Source organism: Molothrus ater, chromosome Z, assembly GCF_012460135.2.
Source record: "Molothrus ater isolate BHLD 08-10-18 breed brown headed cowbird chromosome Z, BPBGC_Mater_1.1, whole genome shotgun sequence".
NCBI classification, from domain to species: Eukaryota; Metazoa; Chordata; class Aves; order Passeriformes; family Icteridae; genus Molothrus; species Molothrus ater.
Window position 1 is genome coordinate 9,514,001 of NC_050511.2, and position 21,174 is coordinate 9,535,174.

Genomic DNA, 21,174 nt, shown 5'->3' on the forward strand with positions numbered 1-21,174 from the left:
AGTCTCATTTACAGCAGCTTGGCTGGAGCAGAGCCTGCCAGGACTGGCTTTCTGCTTGCTGCAATGGCCAGGCATGGAGGTAGGTCCCTCACTCCTGCATCCTCCTGGGGGATTGTCCCTGCCTCTTGAACAGGACCAGCTGGTGGAGTGGGTCCCAGGCATGCCAGGAAAGGTGGGCAGTGGGCTGGGGAACAGCAAGTGCTGCTGATAGGACCAATAAACTGACTGTGGAGCCTGACCTCTGGGACTGGTGGAGGGGCCATTCACTGTGGTTTGGAGGTGAGTAGCAGACCTGCATCTGTGATGCTGGCACCAGTGCATTGCAAACAGTCTGCACAGCCTACAGCCCAAGGCCCTTCCTCTTTTCCCAATGGAGTGGTCTCTGAGCTGGGGAGAATCCTGGACTCCTGCCTCTGAAGCTGTTGGTAGGAACCACCCCCCAGTCCCATGGTTTTCTGACAGAAATATGATTTAAATATTTCTTGAAGAGACATTTTAAAAGTTTGTATCTGAGATAATTGGCAGCCCCTTCCAGTAATAAGTCTAACACTTTTCTGTCATAGCTTTTTATGTCATAACTTTTTTTATTTGACCTCTCCAGAGGCAGAAGCTTCCGTAAAGTTTTATATTGTCTGGGTTGTTGTATTTGTGTTACTTGTTTGCTGCTTTGGGTATATCATCACATAAAGTAAAAAGTACTCAGCCATGTGGCAGTTCTTAATTTCTTAGAATTCTGTGTCCATGTAACAATTTTACACCTTCTCTGCCTTGCTTTGATCTGCTCACTTCCCACAGAGCCTCACTTTAGGAGGCTAGGGTTCACAGGTTTTGCTTTTTCCAGTGTGAGTGGTGCAATTTCTGGGCTGTGCTTGGCTCTATGCAGGGCTGTAGGCATGGGGCTGGATGAGAAAGGGCAGTAATGTGAGTGGTCCCTCCAGGATGGATGCTGCTCCAGTGCTAGAAACATCTGCCCTGGGACAGCACAGGCCAGAGCACAGCTGAGTTTCTGGGGTGTGTGGTTATGCCCCTGCGAGTAGAAAAGCAAAAGCAGCCACATTTGTCCCTTGCACAGCTACTGTGCCCTGTCGGGAGCTGCACTACTCCGCCTATGGAGCAAGTTCCATCCCCCCTTCTCACCAGCTGCCTCTGGAAAGGCAGATATGGAAAAACCCTTCCAGATAGCAAGAGAGCCTGAGCTTTGCAGGTGGTGACCCCCTGTTTCAGGTAGGAAGATCTGCTGTGAGTTGTGAGATGCTAGGATCTAGCCCAGGTCATGGGCTTTAATCACAAACTGCAGCTAAGAGTTGGTGGGACCTTGATTTGAGGTCCCCTGTGAGAGCAGGGACTGCAGATATCCTGCCCCTGCCAGGTGGGTTCAGCACTGTGGGAAGTGGTGGTGGTTGTGTCTTGCTCTGGAGGTGTCTGCATTTCAGGGACGCTGTATAGATACTGTTGATGAAGCTGTCTAGGGCAAGCCACTACCGAAATTTAAAGAAGCTTCAGGAAGCTTCTTGCAGTCTTCCCATCCTCCTCCTCCTCCTCCTCTGCATTGCTTTGCAGAATGCCATTTTATCTCTAAGGGTTCTAGCTGCCATTATCAACAGTAGGAACACTCCAGTCCCTTTTGCTTTCCTTTGCAAAGACAGGGTGAAGAGATCAGGCAGCCTGCAAGCACACAGCATCCGAAATCCAGTCTCATCACAAAATAGGATGCTGCAGCTCTATTTTACGGCACAGGCTTCAATCTTTTTATTTCTCCTAATGCTGCCTACCTGATTTCCCTGTTCCTGTAAGAATCAATCCTCCATTATCCCCTCCTTTTCTGCTCCCTCCCATTCCCTGCCTTGTCTGAGTTCCACAGGGACTGACTGCAAGCTGAAGTGGCGGTGCTGTGGGCATGCTTGCTCCTTCACACGCAGCAACGTCACAGCAGCAGCAGCAGCAACAGCAGCAGGAGCATCGGAGATGTGATTGCGCAGACCCTCTGCATTGCCAGGGATGCAGCTGTGAAGAAAAAAAAAAAATTCAGGAAAAAAAAAATTGACTCTGTGTTTCCCACAGCATCCTGGTGAGAGAGCACGGAGCCTTCTGGAATCTGAGCGCTCAGGAGTGCCGGAGCAGAGTGTGTTCGCTGACGGGAGACGGGGGACGAAGGATCTGTGGAAAGGTGAGATGGACGAATTATCGGGGTGGGTGTCAGCTGTGCTGCTGGTTTTCAGGCCGCTCGGTGGCCGGTTTGTTTTTGCAGAGGATGCCAGCCAGCCGACGAAGCTTAAGGATTTTAAGGGTTGCTTTGTCTCTTCAGAGGCTGCATTGCTTTGGAGCTGGCTGTGGCTGTCATGGATGGGAGCGAGCGAGGAGGCTGTGGCTGCCGTGCAGAATGTGTGCTTGTCCATTGTAGCTGTGAAACAGCAGCTGTCATGTCCGGGGCTGGCTGTGCAGAGGCGAGTCGTGCTTCGCCCTGGCAGTGCCTCCGCACAGCTCTCCATTGTGCCTGCCATGGCAGCCGAGCCCGCACGCATTGGGATTGTTGTGGTTCCACCGCTGCCATGCTCCCCGAGCATCCCTGGCGGTGATGCTGCTGTGCAGCTCAAAAGCTGTTTTGACAGACAGTGCTTCCATGAAAAGACAGAGACAAAGGGCTCAGACAGAGGAAAGGTTGCTGTCACTGTGGCTTTTGCCTTCTTTTTTCGGCTTTTTTTTTTTTTCCTTCTTTTTTCCCCTCCCCTAAATACTGGTAAATTGTTTGTTCAAAAGGCATTAGGGTAAATATCATGTCATGTAAAACAATGTTCTTCTGCTGAGTGATACACGGGCTGTGTGCAGGCTGGAGTCCTTTGTGTTGCCAGGGTGTGTCTGTGCTGGCTGTGTAAATGGATGCACTCTCCCTGCCTCTTTTCACAGATCAGATGAGAAAGGTTATCTAGGAATGGAGAAATTACTGCTTTTAATTATTGAAATGAGGGGTCCAGGCTGGGTACCAGTTACTGGAGCTTAATTACATGGTCTTGTTATAGCCAAATCCCTCTTTTCCCTCTCTGCCTTCCTTCTTCTTCCTCCCTCCCCCACCCTCTGCACAAATCCTTCCATTAAATTGCCTCTGCAAATAGAAGAAGGGCTTGAACAAAGAGAAGAATATATGTGGGACAGGGATCTAGATGCTGGAGGGGCAACGTTCAGCATGACAGTGAGAACAATAAAGCAAAAGTATAAAAGAATGAGATTTTGGTATATGTGTTAAAGTGACGTGGCTGTAGGGGAATGTGCAAATGGGAATGTCATAACAAAAGGAGATAATCGAATAGCAGATCCAGTCTTTTGGAGTCATGGAAAATGCTGAGTGTGTGGGGTTGCAATTGCAGGATTTTGGGTGAATCTGAAGTAAATGGGAGCCACAGAGTAACATATCATACAGGGTGTGGATTGATGGGTGTCATAAAGGTGTACTAGAGTGCAAGGGAAGTAGAGATCTGTATTTTTGTCTCCACACACCTGCAGGCTTTTATACCAGTGTTGCTAAAGAGTGAGCTTGGCTGGTCTTACCTATTTATGAAATTTTTTTCCCATTTGCCAGTGACCCAAGAGTAATTCAGACAAAGCTTTTTAGGCCTATAAAGAGCAACAGGATGACAGGAAAAATGTAGATAAAATGGTAGATGTTTAGCAGAGCTGCAGAGGAACCGTGGAAAGAGGAGGCAGATGAGAGGCATTGCAGAGCTGGGGGAGCAGGAGGTTTGGGTCAGAGACCAGTGGGAGAGCACACAGAGGGGAAATTCAGGGTTGTCATTGTCAGAGAATGCAAATGTGTTGTTTCTGTTGTCATTCTCCAGCCTCTCACTGTGTTCCCCGAGACGCTCAGTGCTGTGTGCAGCCCTGCAGGGTTTGTGGGGGTGGGGGTGATCCTCAGCACAGCCTTTTCTGCAGTAGTTCTCCGGAGGAACCATTTTGATGCTGCAGGTTCTCATTTGGTTGCTTCCTCTCTGTCCCTATGGAGTGACAAGGCTCCACTGCCTTTATACCCAGTGATGATGGCAAACCCAGAGTTTCAGTGCAGGGTGATCCAGATGAGGAAGAGAGGGCTTCCAGCAAAATCTCAAAGTGGCGTGTTGCCTTCTTGCAGATTGATGACAATGTCCTGGAAGCAACATAAAGCTTCCTGAACTGCAGCTGCTTCTCACCCCTGTCTTGCTCTTGGACCTGGGAAAACCTCTCTGTGGCTCCCAGAGTCCAACCCTTTCAGGCTGTTGGGAGCAGGGAGCGGGATGTCTCCTGCAGGTATGCACCAGACTGGGTTTGTGGTGCTGCTGCAGAGCAGGTTCCTATGGGAGATGAGTGGTGGGTAACAACAGCGTGACTGTGTGCAGCACATCATGGGCTGGAGGGCAGGATGTGCAACAGAATGTACAGGGCACACATATGTGCATCAGCGTGTGGAAAAAAACTCATATATATATATATGTGTGTGTCTGTGTACAATGCCTGCCTTAAGGAATAAAAAAAAGGTGATGCAGCCTCCTCTGTGTGGGGTGGGAATGTCCCCAGGGCATACAGGCTGTGCCTGGCTGGTAGGTACCACTCTTACAAGAGCATCTGTTAAGCAGTGAGAGTGCACAGATAATCTCTGCCTTGAAAGATGGGCAAGAGGTTCTGGTGACTGGAACTGATTGAAATCATCCACAGACTGTGTCTTCCTCACTGCATCGATGCAGATGATGGAGATAAAGTACAGCTGGATCTCTAGATACGAGGGACCTGGACCTGCATTGCAGAAAGTGCAGGTGGCCCAAGAGAATATGCTGTGAACTCAGGAATGGTCTGCCCACTGCTCCATTACTGCTTGCCAGGTGTCTGAGGCTGTGTGAGCAAACAAAGAACAAATTTTTAGTCCCAGACACCTCAATTTTCTTCCAGTCTGATGTTCCTGGTGAGTCAAGATCTCACTCTGGTGTGGTTCCTGATACCCAGACAATACTCTGACTTTTGCAACCCCTTCTTGTGCTTTGCCCTGTTTTTAATTTATTTCCCTGTCTTATTTTTTTTTTCTAGTGTTTTCTGAAAGACTTATGTAATAGTAAGGGCAGGTTGATAAATCTAACATGGGTCACTTTCCTTGCCTTTGCGAAACAGCTAAAGACTTTTACCTTTAATATTTGTCAGCCACATGGTTTCACCTTTTTCCTCTCTTTTCTAATGGGTATTTTTATCAATAGTGCAGTTGCCAGCTGTGAGCAACCAGCAATTCTTCCATTGTTCTGGGATCAAGAATATCCTGTCCTTCTGACTTGAGTGCTTTCATCTTTTTGAATTTGTTTCCAGTCAAAAGCTAATTTCCTTTTCTGCACCTTCTTCCTCCTGTATTATCCAACCTGTCATTGCTGCAGCTTCAATATTTGTTTTGCCAAAACAGCACTGAAGGTGCTGTTTTTCTTACCACTAATATCCTTCTTGGTGTTGATTCAGGTTGATCAGGAGCCTTTCTCTTCTAATTTCCTCATCTTTCTTGGTGAGTCTAGATTTTTTTTTAACTTAAATTCAAAATATTTTCTGCAGTACTTCTCCAAGCTGTTTATTCTTGTTAGCATTATAACTGTTTGTTCTGACGCGCCAGAGATCTGCTCTTTAAAAATTAAAAACGTTTCATTACAGCTCTGTTTGCTTTTTACCATTCTGTTTAATATAAACTGGGTCAGCTTGAGATGTTCAATCCAAAGCAACTTCTGTATCATGGGTGCTGGGTGAAAACTCATCTCAGGAGGCAAGGTTCTGATAGTTGAACCCAAAAAAAGTAAATCCAGTGAAAGAGCTGTGGAGATCTCTGCTGGTACCTGAGAGATGGAGGATTGGAGGGAGAGGTACCTTCCTGTCAGCTGTGGAATCAAAGCCCATACTGGACAAGATTTTACTGTGGAAACCATTGGAATCATGCTTGTGGAAACCGTTGGAATCTGACTGGGAGTGGAAAGCCTCATTTCTACCTCTGCTGCTTCATGGGCAGTGTTCTGATAAAGTGGGGATAAAGTGCTTCTGGTTGGCCAGTCCGTAAGCCAAAAGAGCCAGAAGCCCACCAACACATTCCAGCTGTGTGAGAGGCTGGCAGGGGGTGAAATCCATAGCAATGATCAATGACAGCTGTATTGGTAACAAACCTTAGCAGGGATTTGCCATTACTGTTATTATCTGCCAAGCAGGTTCCCTGCATGCCCTACACTCATCTCAAAGTTGCTTACCCTCCAATGAGAAAGAAAGGGGCTCTCAAAATACCTCTGGTCTCTGATTCTGTTTCAGTTTTCTCTCTTGATGAAAATGATTTTAATATTTATTTTCTGAAAAAAGTGGGTCAAAGCCAGGATATGTGTTAAGATGAGCACAAAAGCAGGCTGGCCCACAGCTCTTTGTCTTCTCACCACAGTTGTGTTGCAGCCTCAGGATCATGTAGACAGTATTTTTTTCTACCCCTCAGACACATGCAAGTACTCCTTACTGGGCAAGGCTGTTGGTTGCTAAATTCACAGGTAGTGGGATAAAAAACCCAACCAAAACCCACTGTGTTTGTTAACTGCTGTAATGGCATGGAGGGGGAAGGCAGAGCTGTAGTGTTGGTGAGTGGCCATAATGTGGCTGATGGCAACTTCTTGCTCAGGCTCAAGTTCTGAGTTTGGGCTCCTGGAAGAGAGACCATGTGTTGGGTTTTGGGCAGTGCTGAGGCTGTGGGGCTGGCAGTACCTTTGAGTGATAAATAATCAATATTTGAGCCATATTGGCAATGCTTTGTACTGACCCTTGGCAAGTGATGGGAAACTGGCCTTGCCACCAAACTGCCACTCTGTGCTCCAACACAAAATGCTCTCTGGAAGCAGAGAACAAGTGTCACTGCCCTGTTATGCTTTTGGGGACAGTGTCAGAGATATTTCACAGTGTATGAATGATACCAGTTCTGTTTGGGAGGAAGGGAGTTTCTGCTCTGGGAGTTGTAGGGAAAAAAATATTCAATTAAAATTTGTATGGAAAACCCTTGCAAATATCAGGTTTTCAGCTGATACTTTCCTCAGACCCTCTGTTACCTCAGACTAGAGTCCTTGCTCCCTACCCAATTTATACTAATCTCATCAGTTTGACTCCAGAACCTCACCTTATTCTTTATGAACTCACAGTAGCTGCCATTGCTTCTGGGAGAACATGTCCTAAATGCTTTCAGTGTGCTCATTCTTTTCTGTCTGGTCTGCCTGCACTGGTACAGGACCAGCCACAAGGCTGCTTTGCCTCCTTTTGCCTGTAGGCCCAATTCCCCCAGGTTTGTTTAGCAAGATAACTTCTTTTGGTCCCTCTCTAGGGTTCCCATGGCAAAGAGCAGGGATGCTCAGGCTTCATTGCCACGTGTAAGCCCCTGTGTAAGCTCAGATGGTATAGCTGTACTCCCAGATGCCCTTCTTAGCAGGGAGAATGACCCGTCTTGATTATTGTGCTAGCACAATTTTCTGCTCTTAGCAGGCAGCTTCATTACAGTGTTTGCTTACATGGTGTTTTTCCCTGTAGCCCCACCCTCAAACCTTTTCCAGTAACTCAGGTGGCAAAATGATAAGCCCATACAAAGAGAAGATCCAGTGGGAGGAGTGAATATTTCATATCTCTGGTCCCAAGATGCTGTTGACCCACACAGTGTATCTTCCTTGGCTTGGCCTAATTCATTCTGATGATTGATACCTGGAGTGACACATCTGCCTGGGGTTAGGCTTACTCTGGTCGACCTCTCCTTCACCACTTGGTCTCCTGTGAATTGCTCTTGTGGCTTCTAAGGGGTTTCTTGCCCAAGTATGTCTTAGCCTGAGCAGTGATTGTAGCTCCCTTCAGAAAACCACCAAGATGATTTCAGCATGCATCTGCACTTAGCCATTTCCTACTGGCAACATGCTGCTCTCACTCATCCACAGTCAATGGCATCTAACTCACTCTACTGCTGAGATTTGGCATCTAATTTATTCTACTGTCCTCCAACTGCAGGTTGCAGTGCTTCGAATGTTGTTGAGGAGAGCATTGTCCTTACGCAGATGTCTCCTCCACTTTCAGCCCCTTGTCATGTCCCTCATTTTCATTTCCATAGGCCCTTGCTATTTATAATTACTGTATAAAGCACTCTGAGGGTGGGGACTGCTTATTACAGTAAGCTGACAGCTTGTTTGCTCCAACGTGCTCCTCAGAGTGGCTGGTTTTGGTGAAGCACTTGGTCAGAGGAGAGGTGAGGAGCATGGAGCACAAGGTGACCTCCAGCATCCTGACCCTGGTGAGGAGTGGTAGCCAGTCCATAGCACAATAGGAGAGGAAGAGGGGGGAAACTGCATGAAAACAGATGTGTCCTGGCACTGACAGGCAGTGGCATGGGCGTGGTTGATGCACAAAGGTGGCAGTGCTCCAGCCACAGCCATTCAATTTATGCTTGGCTGTTATCTGCTTGAGACACCGGGAGTAATTTTGGATCCACTGAGGTTTCTGTGATCTCTGGTTTTCTTGGTGACTTTGAAAAAATTTCAGAGACTGCACAGAATATTTCCATCTCCATAACCCTGACCTCTCCCAGGCTTTGTGCTGGTGACATGATTTGGTACCCCAAGGTAGAGAAACACCCCAAACTGAAATGATGCATTTGTGATTGTTCCAGGGCACTGAGGAGTGATTCTGCTCTGTACCAGAGCACATTCAACAGCCAGGATTTTGGTCCAGTGCCTTGTTTCTGCTTTCCCCTTGGCAGAGTTGAGGTTGAAAAGAAAAACCACAACAACCTCTCCGCCTGCCCATCAAAATGAAAGGGGAACATTCTTTCAAGGGTACAGGCCACTAGACCTCACTGCTTTAGTGAGAAAAATTCACTTTGTAGAAATATCCCTCAGCCCAGACCCTAGTAAGACTTTGAGGACCCTTTTAGCTCTTGAGGGACCTCAAAGAGAAATTGCTTGTTGACATGCTGAGAATTTATGCAGCCTGAGAGAGCAAGCTCCAAAACCCACACTCCAGAGACGAGGGAAAACCAGCTGCTTTCCTCAGAGAACAGATATATTTAAAAACATCCCCAAATTTATCCGAGGCTACTCTTGTTGGAAATCTTGAAATTTTTTAGCTTGCTGATAAGTTACATAAGTGTGTGTAAGAGAAGATGGTCACAAAAATATCTTCATCTGATTCCAAATTATTAAACTGATTAAATGCATTTCAGCTCATTAAAGCGATATTATTAAACTGCAAAAAGTAACTGGTTGTCACCCTGGTCATAAGGGACATTAACTGGCAGGAATATACATATGGATGTTAATGTGTATAAGAAATGGAATGGAAGATTATTTTACTGCTTCTAATCCCACTGCCAATTGGAAAACTGTGTGAAATTAGTCACCCCATCTCAGAAGCATGAATGCATAGCTGGAGGGAATTGAGAAACTGCCTAGGAAACTGAAAAAGTCTCTGGAAAATGTTCCTAAGAGGAGAGATGGAAAAAATGGAAGTTACTTGTGGTAAATGGGAAACTGTGAGGTTTGTGATATGAAACACTGAACAATCCAGAGAAAGAAAATCATGATTTATGAGGTGCCCTGATTGTAATGTGAAAGCACTCCAGGAAATAAAGGAGGATTATTTGAAACTGATAATATGAATACTTTTCACATAGTGTGATTAATTAGTCCGTGAATCTTGCTTTCAAACTTCAAAGCCCAGCAGTATTCCCAAATGGCTTGGCATTCTTGTGAATAAGACTACCCAGTGTATTTATAGAATGTGTTCAGAAGTTGCAGAGCTTTAAAACCTTGTGGTTTTGTTAAGGCCCATCTCTCAGTGCAAGGGCTTAACACTGGCAAAGGTTTGTCTCAGCTACATCTTCTCTGAGACTAATGGTCCAGAAAGGATGCAACAGCTTCATCAAGAAGGAAGATGTTCAAATGTGAACATGTCCTATCTGCAAAGATCTATGAGCCTGCAGTCTTAAAGTGTCTCCTCAGTTCTCTCAAACACCCTTGAAGTGATTAAAAGCAGACTACTCACAGAATCATAGGATAGTTTGGGTTGGAAAGGACCCTGGAGTTCCCATCTCATTCCACACCCCTCCATGGGCAGGGACACTCCCAGTAGACCAGGTTGCTCCAAGCCCAATCCGACCTGGCCATCCTTTCAGTAGACTTGGTAGGTCTCCTGGAACTCTGACTGCTCTCAGAATCAAGGATCATCCTTGTTTGCCCTCTTTTTTTTTTTTTTTTCCCCTAGTCAATAGGTCTGTGTGGCCCAATATGATCAGCAGAAGACCTTGGTTAATCCAGGGTTATCAGATTTAGTTTACCCTTAATGCTCTGTTGAGCCCAGTCGTTCAAGCCTAATTAGCACATGAGCTGTCTTGTGGAGTGATATCCTAAAATAAACTGTCCTGAATAGAGCTTTACAAACTGAGCTCAGTTTGGGTTACCAGCCCCTACAAGGGATATGGTTTCCCTCTCAGAAGGAAAGTATGTGTAATCATTAGGAGTGTCTGGTCTGCTTCATAAGTATTTTATTAAGATTCTGGCTTGCCTTTTGTTAGTTCTGCTGCATGGAAAATATTCTGTTATATAAACTGATGTTGTGGTTTCATCCAGAATCTCTTGAGTTCTGCCTTGCTGCCAGCCATGTGAACATACAAACACACCCACACTTCAGGAGGACACTTAGAGAGAGGTTGGTAATCGGACCAAGGATCTGGGAATACTCTTGTGCTTGAGCAGAAGGGAAATCTTGGCACTGAAGGTTGGCAAATTGAGTAGAAAATATGATCCTCTCCCTGCCCTAGCCCAAGGACAAGTAATGAAGTTAAATATCCCTATGTTCAAAAGAACTGACAGATAACTACTAGTGTGGCATGTAATTTGAAGTGGAAGGCACTGGTTCAGGAAGTTACAAGCTCTAAAAATTTGCAAGAATTCCAAAAAACAAAAGGGACACTGAGGGATGATTGTATAGTCTTGTAAATTTCGATGGGCAGTTACAGTGCTCTGCAATGTAAACTACTCCCAAATGAAGGAGGCTGGTTGTGACAGGGTAGTCTCACAATGGCCCAAGGATTTGTTCCTACATCAGACACCTCTTGTCTCAACATTCCAGAAATAATTCTGCCTTTTTTATTTTTACCCACAGTGAAATGAAGATTCAGACATGACTGAATCTGAAATGAGATTCAGACATGACTGCAGAGGACCTGTTTGTTCAGCTACCTGGCCAAAAATAGGGTCAAGAAATGCATGATCTTAGCAGTAATCAGGCAATTTCCATTTTCAAATATGAGTGCTAAACAGTCTTGTCCTCCAGCCGCCTTCAAGGGACTGTAAAATCCAGCCTGGGTGTAAAAGCATTTGGGTATCAGTGTTATTATCACATATATCCATGTATTAATATATTATCTATATAATGTATTTCTATTGTATTATAATATATATAATATAATATAATATAATATAATATAATATAATATAATATAATATAATATAATATAATATAATATAATATAATATAATACAATATAATACCAACATCTATATCATATGTGGTCTTAATGTCCTTCAGAAGGCAGGATAAATTCTACATATTAACTCCTCAGATGCTGCTTTTATTGGGCTACTGATCTTTTTTGCTTTATACAATGCTATCATTCCCAAATCAGGGAGTTGCCAGCCTCCAGACAACTGTGTATTCCTGCAGAAGCGACACAGGAAAATGTCTTCCTGTGTATCCAGGCATTTCTTCTGGTCTTGGTAGAACAGCCTAGGGCTAGAAAGGGTTAAAGTCTCCTGTAGCCTGAGCAGGAGTCAGCTGTTGGTCACAGCTGCTGATTGAAAAACCATTTAGATGTGCATCGTGGAAGAGGAACATCGAGTAAAAGCAGGCTGCTGCTGGGATGTGTTCTGTTTGTGCCTGATTTTGGCGCTCCTGATTTGTTTGCACGCAGTGTGCATTAAATTCCGTGTAGGATTGCATCATTTAATGCAGCTTTGCAGATGCAGGCATTCAGGCTGCCTGGCAGACCCGATGTCCATCACTCCTAGGTAATGCCATACCTGTACTGCTTCTCCTGTTCACTGGGGTGTGGCAGCAAACCATTGCAGCACCGCTGTGTTCCAGTCTGAAAATAATCCTGCTGGCACTTTTGGACATTTCTAGCTGCTTTATTTACCATTACTTGTGGGGTGATTTTTTGTTATTCCAAGAGCTTGGCCTGGATGTGGTTTTACTTGACTCCCCTGTAGCCACTTTTGCTGTCTGTTCTGTTTCTGCTGTTGAGCTGCATGAGGTTGCACATCTGTGACCTGCCATCCCAGAAATGTTTGTTTTCACTTGAGAGTGATTCCTATATATGTGGCGCTCTGGGCTGAAGAGACAGTAAACATAATTTTACAGCCTCTTTTTACAGAGTTATTTTAAAGCTGAGTTCTTTATTTGTCAGGCTTTTTCAAGTGGTCACTAATGCTTTTGTCTTGCAGGGAGATTTTTTGTTCTTGCAGGGATTGTTTTGCAGCTGTGATTCCTGCAGTACATAGTCTGGACAGAAGTGCAATGCCAGTTTTAATCTGCACAGAAAGGAAGCAATAGGGAAGATATACAGCCACAGAGTGGCTGGAGTCTATGTGGATGTGCTAAGCTGTGCTGCAGCAAGACCTTGTTCACAGTGAAGACAGACTGTCTTTGTCTCCATTTTAGGCCTTAGCTTGTCTTTTTCCCCCAAGTCATGAAGATGGTGGAAGATATAGGACTACTTGAGGTAGAGCTGGCCTTGTATGGTTTTTTTTTTGTGCAGATGAAGACTGCTCCTGAAATTATCCTCCCATAAGCTTTGGATAAGTAGGTCATCTGTTTTGCCATGGTCTGGCCAACACTATGTTGCCTGAAGCCAGATTCCAGTAAGGGTCAGGGAAGAAAATCCAATGCAAGTGATATGTCACTTCTCTTTGAGAGGTCTTTACAAAGCATGGTGCAGGGTTGTTTGAACTGACAGATGCAAGTAACCAAGGTGACCACAATCACAGCTGCAGTGCAAAGAGTAGATTTATCCCATCACTGTGCTGGCTGGAAGGTTTCAAAAACAAATGGGGATGCATACACTGCTGAGCTTACTCCATCTTAGCAGGGACCAAAAGCACATGGGCCCATTCCTGGGCCTCCACATCTCAAAGGGCCTGGCCCATGTGCCGTGTTTCACAGTTCTGTGCTTTCTGTAACCTCCAAGCTTCTCATCCCTCTTTCTCCCAGCCAGGAGACCCAAGTGTGTGAAGAATAAAGTTTAAATCATTGACAGCATTCTGTTGTCTTCTTCTTCTACAAGACAGAAAACAACACAAAGAAAACACATTACATGAAATTTCCCACAGTGTATAGTCTTAGCATCCCCCAGCTGCCAGGTTGTCTTGAGTGACAATTCTCTTTTTCCCCCTCACTAAATTTTCCACTTTCAAGCCTTTTCTCCCTGCAGTGGTATGATTCTTGGGGTGCTCTATGCAGGGCCAGGAGTTGGACTTGATAATCCTGATGGGTCCCTTCTAACTCAGCATATTCTATGAATCTGTGGTTCTAATTATAGGGATGCTACATATCCCCAGCAAGCCCAGAAATCTCCAGTCCCGTTGAGACTATCATGTCCTCTCCATTTCTTGATGTCATCTCAGGAGCCTTCACCCTGCTGTGGACACCTGAATAGGAACAGCTGCCCATTCACCATTGCATGTAGCCCTGTGACAGACTTAGGGAACAGTTTTGCCACCCTGTGCAGGCACAGATCAGGGAGCTGGCCTTGATTCCTGAAGCCGAGCTGAGTTTGATGCCTGACTCCCTCAGCCAGACACTCCATTCCTTGCCTCCTGTGGCTGCTGTGGTGGAGAATTTTGAGCTCACAGTTCCTAGGCATAGAAGGTGGTGGGAAAACCTTCAGTCCAGCTTTCTGCTGGCTTTGACTCAGGTTCACCCACAGCTGATGGCTGTGGTTTTGTCACCACTCAGCTGCAGCTGCTGGTTTGTGGGGTCCTCAGTTAGGCAGGTCAGTAGAAGGAGCACAGTGATGGGGCAACCAGCTGGCAGCCCTGCTTTGCACAAATCATAGAAGCATACCATGGCTTCAGTTGGAAGGGTCATCCAGTTCTGTCCCCCTTGCCATGGACAGGGAAGCCACCCTTTAGGTCAGGATCACTAAGGCCTGACCAAAGCTGTGCAGTTAGGGAGGGGTAGTCTTGGCAACTTTGAATACTGAGTGTGCCCAGAAATTTCATGTACTTATATGATTTTCTTTCTTTCTCTGTGGGTTCTTGAGTGCTCTGGTGACCCTGCAAAACCCAGGCTCCAGCACCCAGTCAGATCTGCACTTCAAAATGGAATTGTGTGATTTCTGCTGTTGTAAGATGTTCAGGAAGCTTTCAGAGTGCTCAGGCAAAAAGATGCTATGCAAGCATAGTCCCTCCTGCTGCTACTGCTGCTGCTACTAGAGAGTCTGTGATAAGAAAGGATTTACTGTGTCTGCAGTTTAATTCATTAGCAATTTCTGTGTGATATGAACAGCTAGAAACATCAGTCTTTTTCTTCTCTGCGAATTTGCATAAAGTAATTAGGAGCATATGTGCTGGGGGCTGGGGCCAGGAGGAGGAGGAGGAAGAGCAGGTTCCATCCCAGAGCACCTCAGTGGATGCTCTGAGTCATGGCCTGTAAATGGCTCTTGCTGAGTGCCACATGCCAGATGATGAGTCACAGAGCAAGGGAGCCCAGAAAAGGGAGAAACTGGTTGGGTCACTGTCCTGGCTCCTATATTAGCTGGTACAGATCTGCTGCTTGAGCTGTTTCTGATGTCTTGTGTAACTCTAAATACACAGAGCAGCTGGGGCTTCTTGTCCTCTGGCTGGGAGGCAATACCTTCCTCACGCTGCCTGTGTCATCATCAGCAATACACACACGACAGCCATTGCTTAGTTTTGTGTGTGCTGGTAACCCCTGGCCCATGCAGCTCCTTTCTGCCAGCAGCAGAAGGGCTGTGACTGACCGTCACGTGCTGTGGTTTCCATTTGGAACACATCATGATCCCATATAGTTCTGGGATGTAATGATACATTAATCATGGGCTTAGTCAGGCTGTCCTGGAAACCACTGGAAAAAGCCCTGGCCAAGGCAGGGCTTTGTGGAAAGAAAAGGGAAGTGGTCTTTTCAGGAATCACTACATAGCATCACAAGAGGGATCAGCCTGAGCAGAGGCAGAAGTTTAGGAATTATTTAGTCTTTCTATTTTTCTACACCTCCCTTTAAACATAAAGTGCTGGAATATTCACCCTGGGAGCATGCAGACCACCCTGACTATGCTCCCTGTCTCCTGAGGCAGGGAAGGAGAGCTGGAGGTTTAGGATGAGTTAAACAATAAACATTTCCTTTTACACCTCTTTTTTTTTTTCATTAAACTCACTGGATGATTTAATAAAGCACTTAATGAAGGTGTGAATTTGATAGAGATGTATTAGCTGGCAAGTAAAAAACAGGTGTCCAAACAAATACCACTAAGTAGACTCATCCTGCAACAACTTGCAGGCTTCCTCACCTCCTCTCTCTGCTTACACATTTCCATGGTTCAGACCCATTCCCAGGCCACTCACCCTGAACCACTTATCCTCTTCTCTGATGCTGCTCCCTGAATGCCCTCCAGTTTTCTGGAATCTTCCTAATGAATTCTTGTTTAAAACCATCCAGTACTTTCTGGCAGCTTTTGTAGTGGCAGAGCTGGGGCAGGGATGAACTGCAGCATTGGTACGGGATGCAGTGAGCCCTGAGATCCCCCACACTGTTTGAAGGGTGGTTTTTAGTTTGGATCAATCTCCCAACCCTTTTCCCTAGAGGTAGACATACAGGGAGTAAACTGAAAATATCTCTCCCGTGGAGCAAAGGAGCAAAGAGGAGATGTCTGTATTGTGCCTTTGTCTGCAAGATCACACAAACCGTTGCTTTTTGCAGCATTTCTACTGGTGCTTGTTTTGTAGGGCTGTGAGGTTTCTTCAGGCATGTTAGTGCAAATGCATTGTAGGAGTCAGGGCTTCACATGGAACAACCCTCAAAGAACAAGCAGCTCTAATACAAAAGAATTTTTTCTGCTTCTTCTGTGAAACTGAATGCCTAGCTTTTAACCCTGTTTTTGCATATTTCACCCTTGAATGACATGATGAATTTTGGTCTGCCTGAGGAAGGTGATGATGATAGTGAAACCAAAGCCATACAGAAGGAGTCAGCAATAACCCTCACAGTTAAAGGTTTCCTTTGGACACTCAATTTCATGGATGAAGTGACTGAGGTTTGTAGAAACAATAATCTGTTCAGAAAAGCCATCCTCCAAAAAGCCAGCATTGCCTCCAGCTGACAGTTCTGATGATGCTGTGCTTGCTTCCTCATTCTCTGTGCTCTGTGTGCAGTCTTTTTACATTAAAATCACATTTATCTCTCATATCTCTGCCTGCCTCCTCCAATGCATTACATTTTAGGAGGAAGCCTGTGTTACCATGAGCTGAACCCTGTCGCCCCATGTGTCTGCAGGGGACAGCACAGAGCAGGATATTAAGAGTTCAGCTCTAGAACTCCAAAATCCTGGCTGGAGCCATAACAAGTATCAGAGTATGCCTGGATGTGTGCAGCCACCACACATGACTCGTCAGCCCTTGGAGGCAATTGCAGCCAGGTCTGGTGGCTTCTGCATCTTCTCAGCAGTTTTGCAGAGGCAGGAGTTGGTACCTGAGGCTGAGGAGTCATGAAGCTGCACCAACCACCTTTGAATTAGCAGAGTGTCCTCAGTCTTAGGGGTGTGACAGGACAGGGATTTGAGGGCCTCTTTATAGTGGTCAGCAAGGACTTAAAAGGCATGGTGTGCAGAGCCCAAAGGATTCTGCATGCTCCTATTACCTGCAGCATGCAGCCTCCTCTCTAAAGCTCAGGCATGACCTGATAGGCAGCTCTCAGATCAGTGCTGAACCATCCTTTGCTGCTCAGCACTCACCAGCTTTTTACCTAGAGCTTTGCTGCAGTTAAGGAGTTTTTGTTGTATTTATTTCTGTGGGGGTACAATCATGCATGAGCAATTCCGTACCAAATGCAGACGTCTCACAAAAAGCTGTTTTCCCTGCTCTGTATTATCCTGTTTGGAATGAAGCATCCACAACGTGGCTCTCACCTTCTCCAGGTAACCATTAGCACCTCAAGGAAGAGCTCCCTGAATAAACAACCCATATCTGCCATGTTGCAGCAGATGGTGTCAGTATGGAGAAGGCAAGAATTCTGACATCTGAAAATAAAATGGCTGATGTATAGGCGTGTCTAGAGTCGTGGTGCTCCCTGCATGTCTCCCTGCCTTGCACTGCTATTATACCTTCTTCTAGGCAGGAATCAGTGCTGGATGCTGTGTTTGTTCTTGTCTGTGTAGCATTGAGCAGGATTCATGACAACAATAAGAACAATTAACTGATTTGGCAAAAAATGTTCAGGTATGAACTGCCTAACCACATCTGTAAATTTCCTGTTGCAAAAGTGAAGTGAGTGCTTTACGAAGAACTGATCAAAACCAGCAAGATCTGAAACTGGTCTGCTTGCTGCATTTTATTCCCCAACGTCAATCCCAGTGTAGCAGACCCTGAGTAGGAAGAGGAAGGATACTTCTGCAGTCTTCCAGAATAAGGAAGGGTCAACTAATGGTGCAGCCTGGGAGGATGCTCTGGTGTTGGGAACCGAACAATCCCTGTGGTGGCAGTGCCATTGCCAACTTCCCTGCACCCCTAAGTCCAGAGGAAGCCAGGAGAGGTTGCGAGGGAGAGAAAAGGAGTAGCTATGGTACAAAATGTCCTGCCTATCCCTAGGGAAGCCATCAGAATGTCTCCTGGCAGGAGCTGTCTGCATGTCACCTATGATCCTGCACCTAGGAGCCTGGCTCTGGGAGCAGGTCGTGGGTGAGGGCAGGGTGGGCATCTGTCTGCTGCAGGTCTCTGGTGGGCAGTGAATTGCAGCCCACCAGGGAGCCTGTGCTGCTGCTGGAGCCAGAGAGCTGGGCAGAGCCCTGTGTTGCAGCCAGAGCACCGGAGAGACAGATGGGAAATGGCTGCATGTCAGTGCTGACATTTTGCCGTCAAATGTCAAAGTGTGTCTGTGCAAGCCTGTCCTCCCACAGCAGCTTCTGTGCTGACGTGAATTGTGTGCTGCTCAGCAGGGCCTGTCAGCAGATGGGTGCTGGTGCTGGGAGCCTGCTCCAAGCAGCCATTTCCCAGAGGCAGCAGAGACCTGGTGCTTCAGCAATGAAGTGCGCTGCCATCGCGGTCTGTATCTATAAAATGATGCTTTTCAGGTGGCTGCATTGTGGCAGCACTTGAAATACAGCAAAGCCTGGTGGGGAGATGTGATGTGAGCATTACAGTCAGACACAAGAGCAGAAACAAAGGTGGGGTGGGCTATATGAGAAGATAGGCACTGAGAGACCAGCTTTTTACCCAAAATGCTTGTGAGATGGGAGTGGGAGGACAGGATAGGCTTCTGCTGAGTGCAATAGAAATAAACTCAGATAAACCCAGAGCTCCTGCTGTGCCATCAGTGGTGCACAGGGTCCAAATTGAGGCAGGAACACCCTTCCAGCAAGAGAGGGGGTGTGTGTGTGTGTCTGTGTGTGTGTTTGTGTGTCTGTGTGTGTGTGTGTGTGCTCTCAGGGTCAGGAGCTGCTGTCATCCACCGTGGATCTTGAGCAATGGGGTCCTAGGAATCCTTGATGAAGAAAATCTGCCCCCCAGGATCTGGGCTGAGTAGACATCAGCCTCTGTGGCAGCAGCTGTGGGATAGGAGCCAAAGGCTTGTAAGACTTTGGCTTGTAAGGCAAAGGCTTTTACACCCCTGAAAGGGGTGTAAAGGCTAATAGAGATTGTAGGGAGACTACAGGTGAGGGGGACTTTAGGGTTACACAGTTAATAGTCCGGTTGGATATCCACCACCTGGTCCAAGTGGTCCTCTCTTCCTCAGAGCCTAAACCTGGATGAAACATCCCAGGAGAAGCAGACATGTAGGTGAGGGTTCCAGCCATGTAAGACTCTGGTGGCATCTACCAGAAGGCCTGTCTGTTCTCTGACACTGGTGTTAGCATTAACTTTTGCATTATTGGGTGTTTACTGCAAACATTAGCTCTGTGTCCCTCTTTGTGTTTTTATTTCCTGCCAACATCATCCTGTGCCTCTGAGAAGCACTACTGTGCGTGGGAGGAAAGTATTTCTTTTGATCATTTTTATAATCTTCTAATTGCTATTCTTACATCTTGAAAGAAGTGAAGTTCCTGATGTTTCTGTGTAGCTGTCTCATTGCTCATACTCTTGTTCTAACTTCATTTAACCCACATTTCTCACTTTCCCTCCTGTGCTCCCATGTGCCTTTGCAGGTCTGCTCCAAATCCATTATCACCCCACAGTAACAAAGGCTGAGGGTAGGTAAGGTAGGCAAAAGTCACTGTGAATACCATTTTCTGGAGTCTGAAGGTCAGTGATGGAGGCCTTGGAGTCCAGAGCAACCCCAGGATCCCAGGATGCAATTTTCAGGGTGCAGTGATCACTGGGGATGCCTGGATGAGTTATGGGATGTCTAATGCTGACCGAGGGTGCTTGGGCCAAGGTTTTCAGAACAAGTGGTTGGTCTATGAGAGCATTAGGTCATTTTTTAATCTCTCAGACTCATCCTGGATCACTGCTCTCTTTTGTGGTTTCTCCTTCTCCTTGCTGCCCTAGCTGCCTGCTGATGTACTTGTCTGTGTTGGATTATCTGATCTGTAGAAGGGAAGGCAAGAGGAAAACCCCCTCCAGGCTTGTGCTGGAGGTGCTTGTAGGCTGGACCTTGGGGTTAGGTGAGGTGGGAGAACTGGGTTTGTCCTTTGCTCTCCCATGTCAAACGCTGGTGAACATCTACAATTAAGATGAAGAGAGACTTTTGGCATGAGCAGAGAGTGATGGGACATAAGGGAGAAGCTTTAAACTGAAAGATGGCATGTTTAGATTAGATATTAGGAAGAAATTCTTTACTGTGAGGGTGGAGAGGCACTGGAACGGGTTACTCAGAAATTGGCCCATCCCTGGGAGTGCTCAAGGCCAGATTGGATGGGGCTTTGAGTAGCCTGGTCCTATGAGGGTTGGAAAAAGGTTTTCTTTAAGGTCCCTTCAGTTCAAACCATTTTGTTATTCCTCTGGCTCTGTAAGAACCTGCTATTTTGTGAGCATGGGGAGAGTGGGACTCTTAGTGCCCTGCCTGTGCTGTGCCCTGCCTGTGTGGCTCCTGGGACTGTGGCAGTCACACTGTTGTGAAGTGCAGCAGGTAATAAGCAGGTAAATGACACAGATACTGTAGCAGAGAGATATTATCCCCTCCCATTCCACAGTAGGGACCTGTTTGAGCTGAGATTTCACCATCAGCCAGAGGTCAGCAAAAGTCAGTGTGCTGTATGGGACCTATTTGACCAATGCCAGTGGCTCCCCATGGTCCCACTGAGGTCATCCACTCCTTTTCACTGGGGAAATCCTTGTGTACATAAGTAGTTGCATTTTTTGGCATGTCCCCCTGACACCATTAAAAGGGCTCAGGACCTCATGGAGTCTCCTGGATTTTGGAAAGGAATGACTTTTTCTGCTTTTATGTTCCAGTCTGCTCCTCTTTCCAGTCTCTTCTGGGACATTTGTGTGTGTCTGTTGCAAGACCTTGCCATGTTTGGTTCTTGGAGGAAAGTTCAATGTACCTAAAAGGAAGCAAAGATGTTCAGTCCAGTGTGAGAAGACAGACTGCTCTCACCAGAGTGCAGTGCTTCCCTTCAGACCCTGTGCAGTTTTCCTATGAGCACACAGTGCCATCTGCAGTGAGGTGTTTGTTTGGCCCAAATCCTGTGCAGCCCTTTGGCCTCATGACTAAAATCAGTTACTCTCTTCAGATATCTTTGAGAGGGGTCAGGTGAAATCACAAGTGTTGTCCCAGGAGCCTGCATAGAGGGTGACACGTTTGTTTTACTTTTTGATGGTTTGTTTCCCAGAAGAAGAACCTCGTGCTCAGGGACTTGTGCTGACAAGGAACCAGTCTGTTTGATCCTTGTCAACACATGAAATCTTCAGTCAAACCAAGGATGCTTTAAATAGCCACTGCCTTTCCTGAGAGGTGACTTCC

At 46.3% G+C, this 21,174-nt stretch overlaps 1 protein-coding gene across 5 annotated transcripts in view; it reads left to right on the forward strand.

Annotated features, from left to right (window-relative positions):
* RUSC2 (RUN and SH3 domain containing 2) overlaps positions 1–21,174 on the forward strand; it is a 50,514-nt gene that overhangs the window by 12,550 nt on the left and 16,790 nt on the right. For 3 of the 5 annotated variants that reach the window (XM_036402682.2, XM_036402687.2, XM_036402686.2), the window contains exon 1: positions 1,873–2,167. The gene's annotated coding sequence lies outside the window, so the exon portion shown is untranslated. Of the gene's footprint in view, positions 1–1,617; positions 1,790–1,872; positions 2,168–21,174 lie in introns of those variants that run through there. The other 2 variants (XM_036402685.2, XM_036402684.2) reach the window with 2 other exon arrangements.